Here is an 8861-nt window from a genome sequence, read left to right as displayed (position 1 = left end):
CGCTGTGATGCGGCAGTCCTAACCATTTTGCCGCTGTGTCGCCCAAAACACTCTGCCACCGAACAAAACTGAATGTAATTCTACAAATGCAGCCTCACCAAAGTCCGATAGAATGGCACATAACTTATCAAACTCTGTCCACAATGCCATGATTCTTGAAGGCCAGTGACCCAAAAAAAATTATCCACTGCCTTGTTTAGCTGTAACGCCATTTTCAGAGAACCGTGCACTGAACACTGAGTTTGCTATGTTCCACTACTCTATTTAATGCCCTCCCAGTCACCATTAACATCATTTCTCATTAGATATGACACATTCTTCAACGTTCATACCTGAATATTCATTTTATATACATTAGTCTCTGAGTTATTTTGCGCTTCACTGTTTCTGTACACCAGCTTTCTTGGTCCGCAACCTCTGTGTCAGTCTATATTGTGTATTTAAAGAAAAACTAACTGTTTATCAGTTGAAATGTGCACTCGAACAGGAATCACACCGTTCACTCCGTCACTCTGTCCACCGACTCTGCCAGAACCATGGAATTTCTCCACCGTTCTGTGTTATGGTTCATTAATTCCAGGGCTGGGCAGGATAGATGGAAATCGGATATTTTTATGTCAGCAGGTTTTGGAAAATTGGGCAAAGTTCCTGTTGTTCCTGCTCCCCATTCCCTGGCACAACTGCAGTAGAAGGTAGAATGATTTGATCAAACAAAATTTTACTTCTTTGAAAGAGAGTTTTAGCCTCTGTTTCGTTCTGTTCGTGACATGGTTTTACAAAGAGTCGCTCCCTGGGTATGTCGAAGCAGCTCAATCGTTGGGACCATAGTTCACCATTCATTAACTCAGGTGACACAGACTCTGGTGGCAGATTCCTGATCTCACAGAGGAACCGTGCTGCTGTCGCTGAAAGCTTCCCAGCAATTTCAAAGCAACAGAGCATTTATTCACGTTTCCTATTTTGAATCACGTTTTTTCTCCTATCATTAATATCTTACCTGTTTACGGAGGAGGATCCTTATTCAACTAGGGTGAAGGTTTTTTTTTGGTAATTCATGATTCGTTTTCTCTGTCGTGTTTCCATTTGCAAAAACAGGCAGAAAGTTATCTTGAGCTCAGTTCATGCATGTCTTTGTGTCTGACTTGCACTGGTTAATTTGCTCACCTTTTGTGATCTGTGCTTCAACTCTTTGTTTGTTTGGTTTGTTATTATATTCACAGATAGAGAGTGAATATCAGAATATGACGTGGGCACAGTGAAAATTTTTCACTCGAACATAAGCATGCTCATATAATGACAGTTCCAATCCATGTCCCTGTTTTATCGATAACCAATTGTGAGTGTCTTTGTCCTGTCCAAGTGCCATAGCTGAATTTGCAGTCCTGGTAGAAATTGAGCAATCAGTCTTAAGCGTCTGCAATTCGCATAATCATCTCCTCAATGGCACCTTCTTGTGATTTGACGCTGCTCTAGTGAGAGACTGTGAGGATTGCAGATGCTGGACACACAAAGTCGGGAAATTATGGTGCTTGAGAACGCACAGCAGGTCAGGGAACACTTGAGGAGTGTGAGGGTCGACGTTTCGTGCATAGCCCCTCTTCTGGATGCGGGAGGGGCAAGGGGCTGAGAAACAAATGGGGGTGGGATGGAGCGAAAGGAAATGTCGTAGGGATAGTGCTTGTTGGACAAAGATAGGAGGTGATTTTACTTGGTTGATTGGGTGCGTGGAGCGAATACGTGGGAAGGAAGAAGGACATGTAGTTTTATAGATCAGGCCAAGAGTGTGGAGCTGAGTCGGAGAGCTGAATGTTGGACGGAATGGCGGGGGAGAGTGGAAGACAGAGAATTCAATGCTGAGGTCGTGTGGTGATTGCCTCTACAGGCAGATGATGAGGTCAACCTCCTCCAGTGTGTAGGTGCCCTTGTTTAAGCACTGGAGGAGGTATAAAATGGAGTTGTCATCGGGGGAGTGGGAGAAGCATTGAAAAGGATGTCCAAAGGAATGTACCATTGATTGGTCTATGCAGACCACAGATGATCCCTGTACCATCCCTCCAGTTTGCACTTGGTATCTCCATTGCAGAGGAAACCACATTGTGAGCAATGGATGCAACAAATGAGTTTTGAGGACATACAAATAAATCTCCACCTGAGTTGGAAAGATTCGTTGGGACCTTGGAAAGAGGTGAATGGGGATGTGTGGGCAGCACAAACGTCTGAATACATCAAGGGTGAAACAAAGAGGAATTTGCCAATAATTGGCTGCTATGGAATGCAGAGAGGAATGGAGTGATATATTTTGATGATGGTGTGTGACTGTGCAAGATGAAAAGGGCAGAGGATGATACCCAGGTTTTGGCGATTGGTGCGTTGGAATGTACATTTCTTGGATCCTGTAATCGTGTAATGGCAGAGGAGGGGCTGTCAGAATCGAGGGCAGTGTTGCAGTAAATGGAGGTGATGCAATTGAGGACTTCATCATTGAGGATGTTGTGGATATAGTATAGGGAATGATCTGGTTCTTGAATTCGGACGAATTCTCTAATGTTCCACAGCCGAATCGCTCGTCCTGGAAGACGATATGGTGGAGGTGAAGAAACAAGGAGTGCGGAATCGGGCATGTTTTTCTTAAACTGGGGTGGGTGTTGGGGAGGAGGTGAAGTCGATGTAGTTGTGGGATCAGTGCATTCGAAGTAGAGGTCATTGTTGAGTCGTTTGATGGAGATGGGGATGAGAGTATTAAAAAATGGCAGAGTGGTTTTGGAGATGGTCCCAGTGATTTTGACTTCACTAAGGAATGTGTTATCATAGCAAGTAAATTGTCGAAGCTACTTGTGGGAGCACAAAACAGCGCCGGCGCAGTCATCAGTGCAGGGGATTGGACGGTAGGGTATTGGGCCTGAAGAGGGGTGATAAACCGCTCCGTGTTTACCATGGAACAAGGCCCACATCGGGAGAGCCAGCTGCATCCATTTTAAAGCAAACAGTATTCATTCTAAAACAGCAGCTGCCAGCCCGACCACATGATCGGGAGAAGGGGGGCCCAAAGACAGATCCGAATACACACCGGACCAGACACTAGTCAGGACTCCAGACAATGGTCATGACTCACAGATCGAAACCCACCTTATAATCTCGTCAAGGTTCCAACTGACACACACCCATAACCTGATCATGCAAAACAGTCCGACACAAAAGGCAAACACCAAACGAACAGAATGAATCTAACAGACACTTTGGAAGTAACAAAGTGGGGTGGTAGCCTCCAGCCCTCACGGAGAGACAAGCAGATGGCACCCGGACCCATTTACGTAAAGATAAACAGCACACCTTTTGTGTATGCTGCCGACTCTCTGAGGACGGCAGGAAGCTTGACATTCACACATACTCCAGCCATGATTGCCACCATTCACACACATTGCTTGACATTCACACATACTCCAGCCATGATTGCCACAATTCACACTCATTCATACCCAATCTCCTACATCCTGACTCATGAAGTATATAACTTGTAACATCGCGCGGGGAACGGGAGAGCGATCGAGATTCGGACCTCAGTTGGTCACCGCTGGCGTTAAACACTTTAATAAATTACCGATTGTCGAACTGCACTCTGGGCTCAGACTGAGATCATTTCATCCGCACTAAAAATTGGGGGCTCGTCCGGGATAACGACGGCTGCTGGATCTCTGTGAAGGCTCTGGGTGAGTATCTTTACACTTTTACCTCTCTCGTAAAAGTTCCCCGGAGCCCCACAAGGGGCTCTGCTGCCGGCCGTTATCCGAACCTGTGAACAGAGTGTGTCCGGCAGTCAGGTAACGATAGAGTACTCTGTAAGAGTGTGTGTGTGTTCGTGTGTGAGTGATCTTCCACGGGTGGGCGATTGGGATCGCGAAGCACTGGTAAAGTTGTGCATGAGACCGTTTTGGTTTCCGTTTACTGTCATTTATTGTCGACGGGTTCCAGTAACTGATGGACTGAATTTCCCTGGACCGACGACTTTAGGCACGAGACCCTGACAGATTGACCCCCCTGTATAAAACACTGACAAACAAAGCATACCTGGATAACCTCTGCAGTGGGAGTTTAGGGGATCCCATTGTACGTTGAGCCCGGTTTTTATTTTGGCGCCATTCCTTGAGTCCGCGGTAGGGTCTGGAAGGCCTACGCGTGTGACAAGACTGGAAGTCCTCCAAAGCAGCCCGACGAGCGGAGCCTCTGGGCCAAGATTTCGCCCATTGCCTCCGCAGTCCCGGCTGGTGGCCTCTGTGGTATTAGCGCAGAGAGGTCTGAGTTCACGCTCCCCCCCCACGCACACGGGCCCCTGGTTCACGCCCGGTGCTGGTGGGTACACACGGCCGCTGAACTTCAGATGGTGAGAGAAAGACTCACGGGGTTTTTTTAGGTTGCGCGCCCTGGTACAGGCCCGCGCCGCGCCGTTTTTATATCATTTTTGTTTTTTTTAGTGGTCTGCGCTCGCGCTGTTTCCCCCTTCCCCGTTGCACCTGGTTCACGCCCGGTGTTTGCTGGGCACGCACGGTCGTTGCGCCTTATGCAGTGAGAGTGAGACTCACAGTAACCCGGGGTCGCGCGATCGGGTATACACACGCGCCCCGTTTGTACCTAACCCACACCTGCTTTCGTTGCCCTGGGGGCTAGGGTCCGATTTCAGGGAGTGGGCTCCCTGACTGGGAGGTGAATAAGTTAGCGCCAGTTAAATCTCTTGCGCTCCCACACTGGTAATGTTATCATTTCTAAGTCTTCTTTCAATTAAGCCCGCTGCACACTCCCCCCCCCCCACCAATATGGCTGGCTGCACGGCAGGCGATTTAGAATGGGAGCCAGAAGGCTCCCTTACTCTTTTCATAACCGACGAGAATAAAAAGGTCATCAAGGCTATGCTCCGATCGGGCTGGCGGCCAACCGATCCGCTGGATGCCCAGCAGGAGTGGTGGGTCCGTCAGAAGAGGGATAGACACGAGAAAGCCTGCATCCTTGTGCTTCAGGCACATGTTAGGCTCGCTAGCAAGGTCCAACTTTCCGTGCAAGATAAGCAGAAACACGCATCAGAACACAGGCCCAGGCGCTTGCCAGCAGTACGATCCTACCGACATTATCTGAGACTCCAAGCGCCCCGCCGTCCCGACCTGGGACTGGGAGGGGCTCGTGGACAACACAGGCACCCGGGAATCACACGCGAGTCTAGCTCGCGACGCCCCGGTTAAAGTTGAATATACCCCCGGGAGTGGGGAGAAGGGGAAACCAGTGTCCCAAACCCACAACCCCCGCCTTAATTTAACATACTTCTTCTTAACCCTGGGTGATACCATGAAACTCCTGGATAGGCTCCCCACCCTCAAGCCCCGCCACAATAACGCTGAATTTTGGCAGTGGCTTTGGGAGATGCAGATCTGCCACAACTTCCACAATAGGGACATGGCGGGTCTGGTCCAGACCAAACTCCCGGAGAACCTGTGGTTCAGGCTCCGACCTGTGCACCAGAATGGGTCCTGGTGCGTGACCTCAACGACGGACGTCGCGAACAGGAGGCCGCCCTTGCGGACTTCAAGGCCGATGTCAGCGAGGATCTCGGCCACACGCCAGTCGACTGGAACGCCATTGTGGCCGCCACCCCGAAACCTAGCGAGGGTGCTGACGAATATGGGGCCCGTAAGTTCGAGGACTTCCATGCGCATAGCGGGATCCCCGATGCTGACCGGCAGAACCCCGCTTTTATCCAACTATATAAGGACGGGTTATGCCCCACACACCTGGCTGTCCTCCGGACAGGCCAGGTACCCTACGTCTCTTTCACGGGGATTGAGAATTGGACCATGTCCCTCGATAACCGAGCCCCGGCCACCGTTGCGGCACTGTCGACACCCGGACCGCTCGTTTGCCACCGCTGCAGACAGACGGGCCACTACAAGCCTAACTGCCCGCTCTACTTCGGACGCCCCAGAGACCCCGACCCGGGTCAGCACCGGGGCCGGTCCCCACCGCGGCATGCCCACCGTCAGCGCCCCTCACACCCTATTGAACAAGGAACCCCCAAGCAGGGAACCAACGGCAACCCACGGCCGCAAAAACCCCACGAACCCCGCAGCCCTACCCAGAAGCCTTCCTCCCCCGACTGGGATCAGCTCAGTCACGGGCAGCTGCTTGAGCTCTTACAGCTACTCGCCCAGCATAAGGACTGAGTAGCGTCGGCCCCCGACGAGGGAGCCGACCCCCGTATCTGGGTTTCTGCATCACTTGGGGGCCACCAATGCAACATTTTGATAGATATGGGGGCGTCAGTCTCCCTCACCGACCTCGACCTCCCTTCCACCCATCACTCCATTTCCATCACGGGGGTGGGGGGAAGCTCGGTGGTGGCCCCCCGTAGCGAGCCCACCCTTCTGGAGATCGATGACTTTCTACTCCCCGTCCACTTCTGGGTTTGCCCGAACTCAGAAGGGACAATCCTGGGCATTGACCTTCTGGCTGAACTGGGAGTGGTGGTGGCCAACGGCTTCTGGTCCATCCCGCTGCACCGTGACTCTCAGGACAATTTGCCTTCACGCTGCGAGGCAGGCAATACACATGGACCCGGCTGCCACAAGGCTTTCACAACAGCCCCAACATTTTCCACAGGGTCATGAGTCGGACCCTGGAGGAATGCGACCTAACTCCTTACTCTAGCACCCTCTTGCAGTACGTGGACGAACTCCTGATCACGTCCACGGACACGCGCTCACACCTGGGAGCCCTGATCACCGTCCTGCACACCCTTGCTCGGGCAGGTGTTAGAATCAGCCCCACAAAGGCCCAGATTGGCCTGGCCACAGTCCGATACCTGGGCCACAACATTAGCCAGGGTAGCAGGACCCTACGTCCCGATCGTAAGTCGGCCATCGTCGACATGCCACGGCCGGACATGGGTCAGGGGTATCCGCCGCGTTATGGGCCTTTTCAACAACTGCCGCGCCTTCATTGCGAATTTTGCCACCATCGCTGAGCCCACCCAGCGCCTGGTGAAGGGGGGTAGGCCCGGGGCGGAGAGGGTGGAGTGGTGCCCCGAGCAAGATGATGCCTACTCCAAGCTAAAAGTCCACCCCCTCAGTGCCCCGGCCCTGCGCCTTCCAGACCTCTCTAAGCCCTTTCACGTCTTTTATAACCTGGAAGGGGGGGTTCTATCGCGCTGTGGTCACCCAACTCTCCGGGGACCACTTGAAGCCCGTAGGGTACTACTCGACTAAGGAGTCCCCGGTCGTGAGGGGGATGCATCGCTGCGTGGCCGCACTGGACTGCGCCACGTGGGCAGTCCGGGTGTGCGAGCCGGTCACCATGTCCGGTCAGATCATCCTGCATACGGGACACACTATAGTGGAGCTCCTGAATACGGGACGCCTCCGAACCGTCTCTGACGCCCGTAGGGCAACCTGGGAGGCAGTCCTCCTCCCCCAGGACCTATCCATTAGAACAGTTAGGGACACGGGAATGAACCCCGCGGACGGGATTATAACTTTAGGGCAACCCCAACACTGCCAGGCCGTCATGGATTCGGCTGAGGAGGACTACGTTGCTGATAGTCCTATCTCGGACCTCGTCCTGGTCCTATACGTTGACGGCTCACGCCGGTTGGTTGAGGGGTCCTACCGGACGGGTTGGGCAGTGGTCGACGACAGGGGGGCCACGCGCGAACAGGGCACATTAGACGGCGATACCTCAGCCCAAGTCGCGGAGCTGGTTGCCCTCACGGCAGCGCTCCGCATGGGAGCGGGCAAGCGGGTGAATATTTTCACCGACAGCCAGTACGATTTTGGGGTAGTCCATGACTACATGACAGCATGGAGCCGCCGGGGTTTTGTCACGGCCGGCGGCGGCCAGATAAAACACGAGAACACAATCTGTAACTTAGTGGAGGAAGCGCGCCTTCCCCTGCTCGCGGCCATTGTAAAAATCAAGGCACACCAGCGGGCCACCACCGCCGAACAGTTATGGAGCCATTGGGCCGACCAGGCCGCCAAGGCCGCGGCAGATGCCCCTCTACCCCCCGTACCCGCTGCGCCAGTGAATGAAGTCTGGGACGTCAACTTCCTGGACGTCCAGAATGGCGCTCAGCCCGAGGGAAGGGAAGACTGGAGGGCAAGGGGCGCGATCCCCGACCCCGATGGGGTATGGCGCCGCGACGGCAAGGTAGTGGCCCCCGCAGCAATCAGAACAACCCTGATACAACTACATCACGAGCCCGACCACGCAGGCCGGGAGGGGACCCTGGCGAGGCTGCAGACCGACTGGTGGTGGCCCGGACTTGGCCGCGACGTGGCCAAGCACTGCCGCTGGTGCATTGTCTGCGCCCTACATAACCCAGGGAGGCCCTTGCGCATTCCTATGGCCCACCAACCAAAGCCCAAGGGGGCCTGGGAGAACCTCAAGGTCGACTTCACAGGACCCTTGCCCACCAGCCACGGCAAGATGTACTGCCTGGTCATAGTCGACCACTTCATCCGCTGGGTAGAGGCTTTCCCGACATGGGACTGCACATCAGCCACTGTGGCCAGAATCCTGGCATTCGATATCTTTCCACAATGGGGGGTCCCCTCCAGATTGACTCAGACCAGGGAACACATTTCGCGGGACGCGCGATGAAACTGGCCTGCCGCCTCCTGGGTATCAGGCAGCGCTTCCATGTCCCCTTCCACCCCCAGAGTTCGGGCATGGTCGAACACATGAACCGGACCCTCAAAGTGGCGATCGCGAAAGTGATCGCCGAGACCGGTCAGGGCTGCGTGGACGTCCTGCCCTGCATTCTGATGCGCCTCAGAGCCACCCCAGGCAGTTCCACTGGCCTCACTCCCTTCGAACCCATGACG

Source organism: Chiloscyllium punctatum, chromosome 35 (assembly GCF_047496795.1).
Source record: "Chiloscyllium punctatum isolate Juve2018m chromosome 35, sChiPun1.3, whole genome shotgun sequence".
Lineage (NCBI taxonomy): Eukaryota > Metazoa > Chordata > Chondrichthyes > Orectolobiformes > Hemiscylliidae > Chiloscyllium > Chiloscyllium punctatum.
This window is presented reverse-complemented; position numbering follows the sequence as displayed.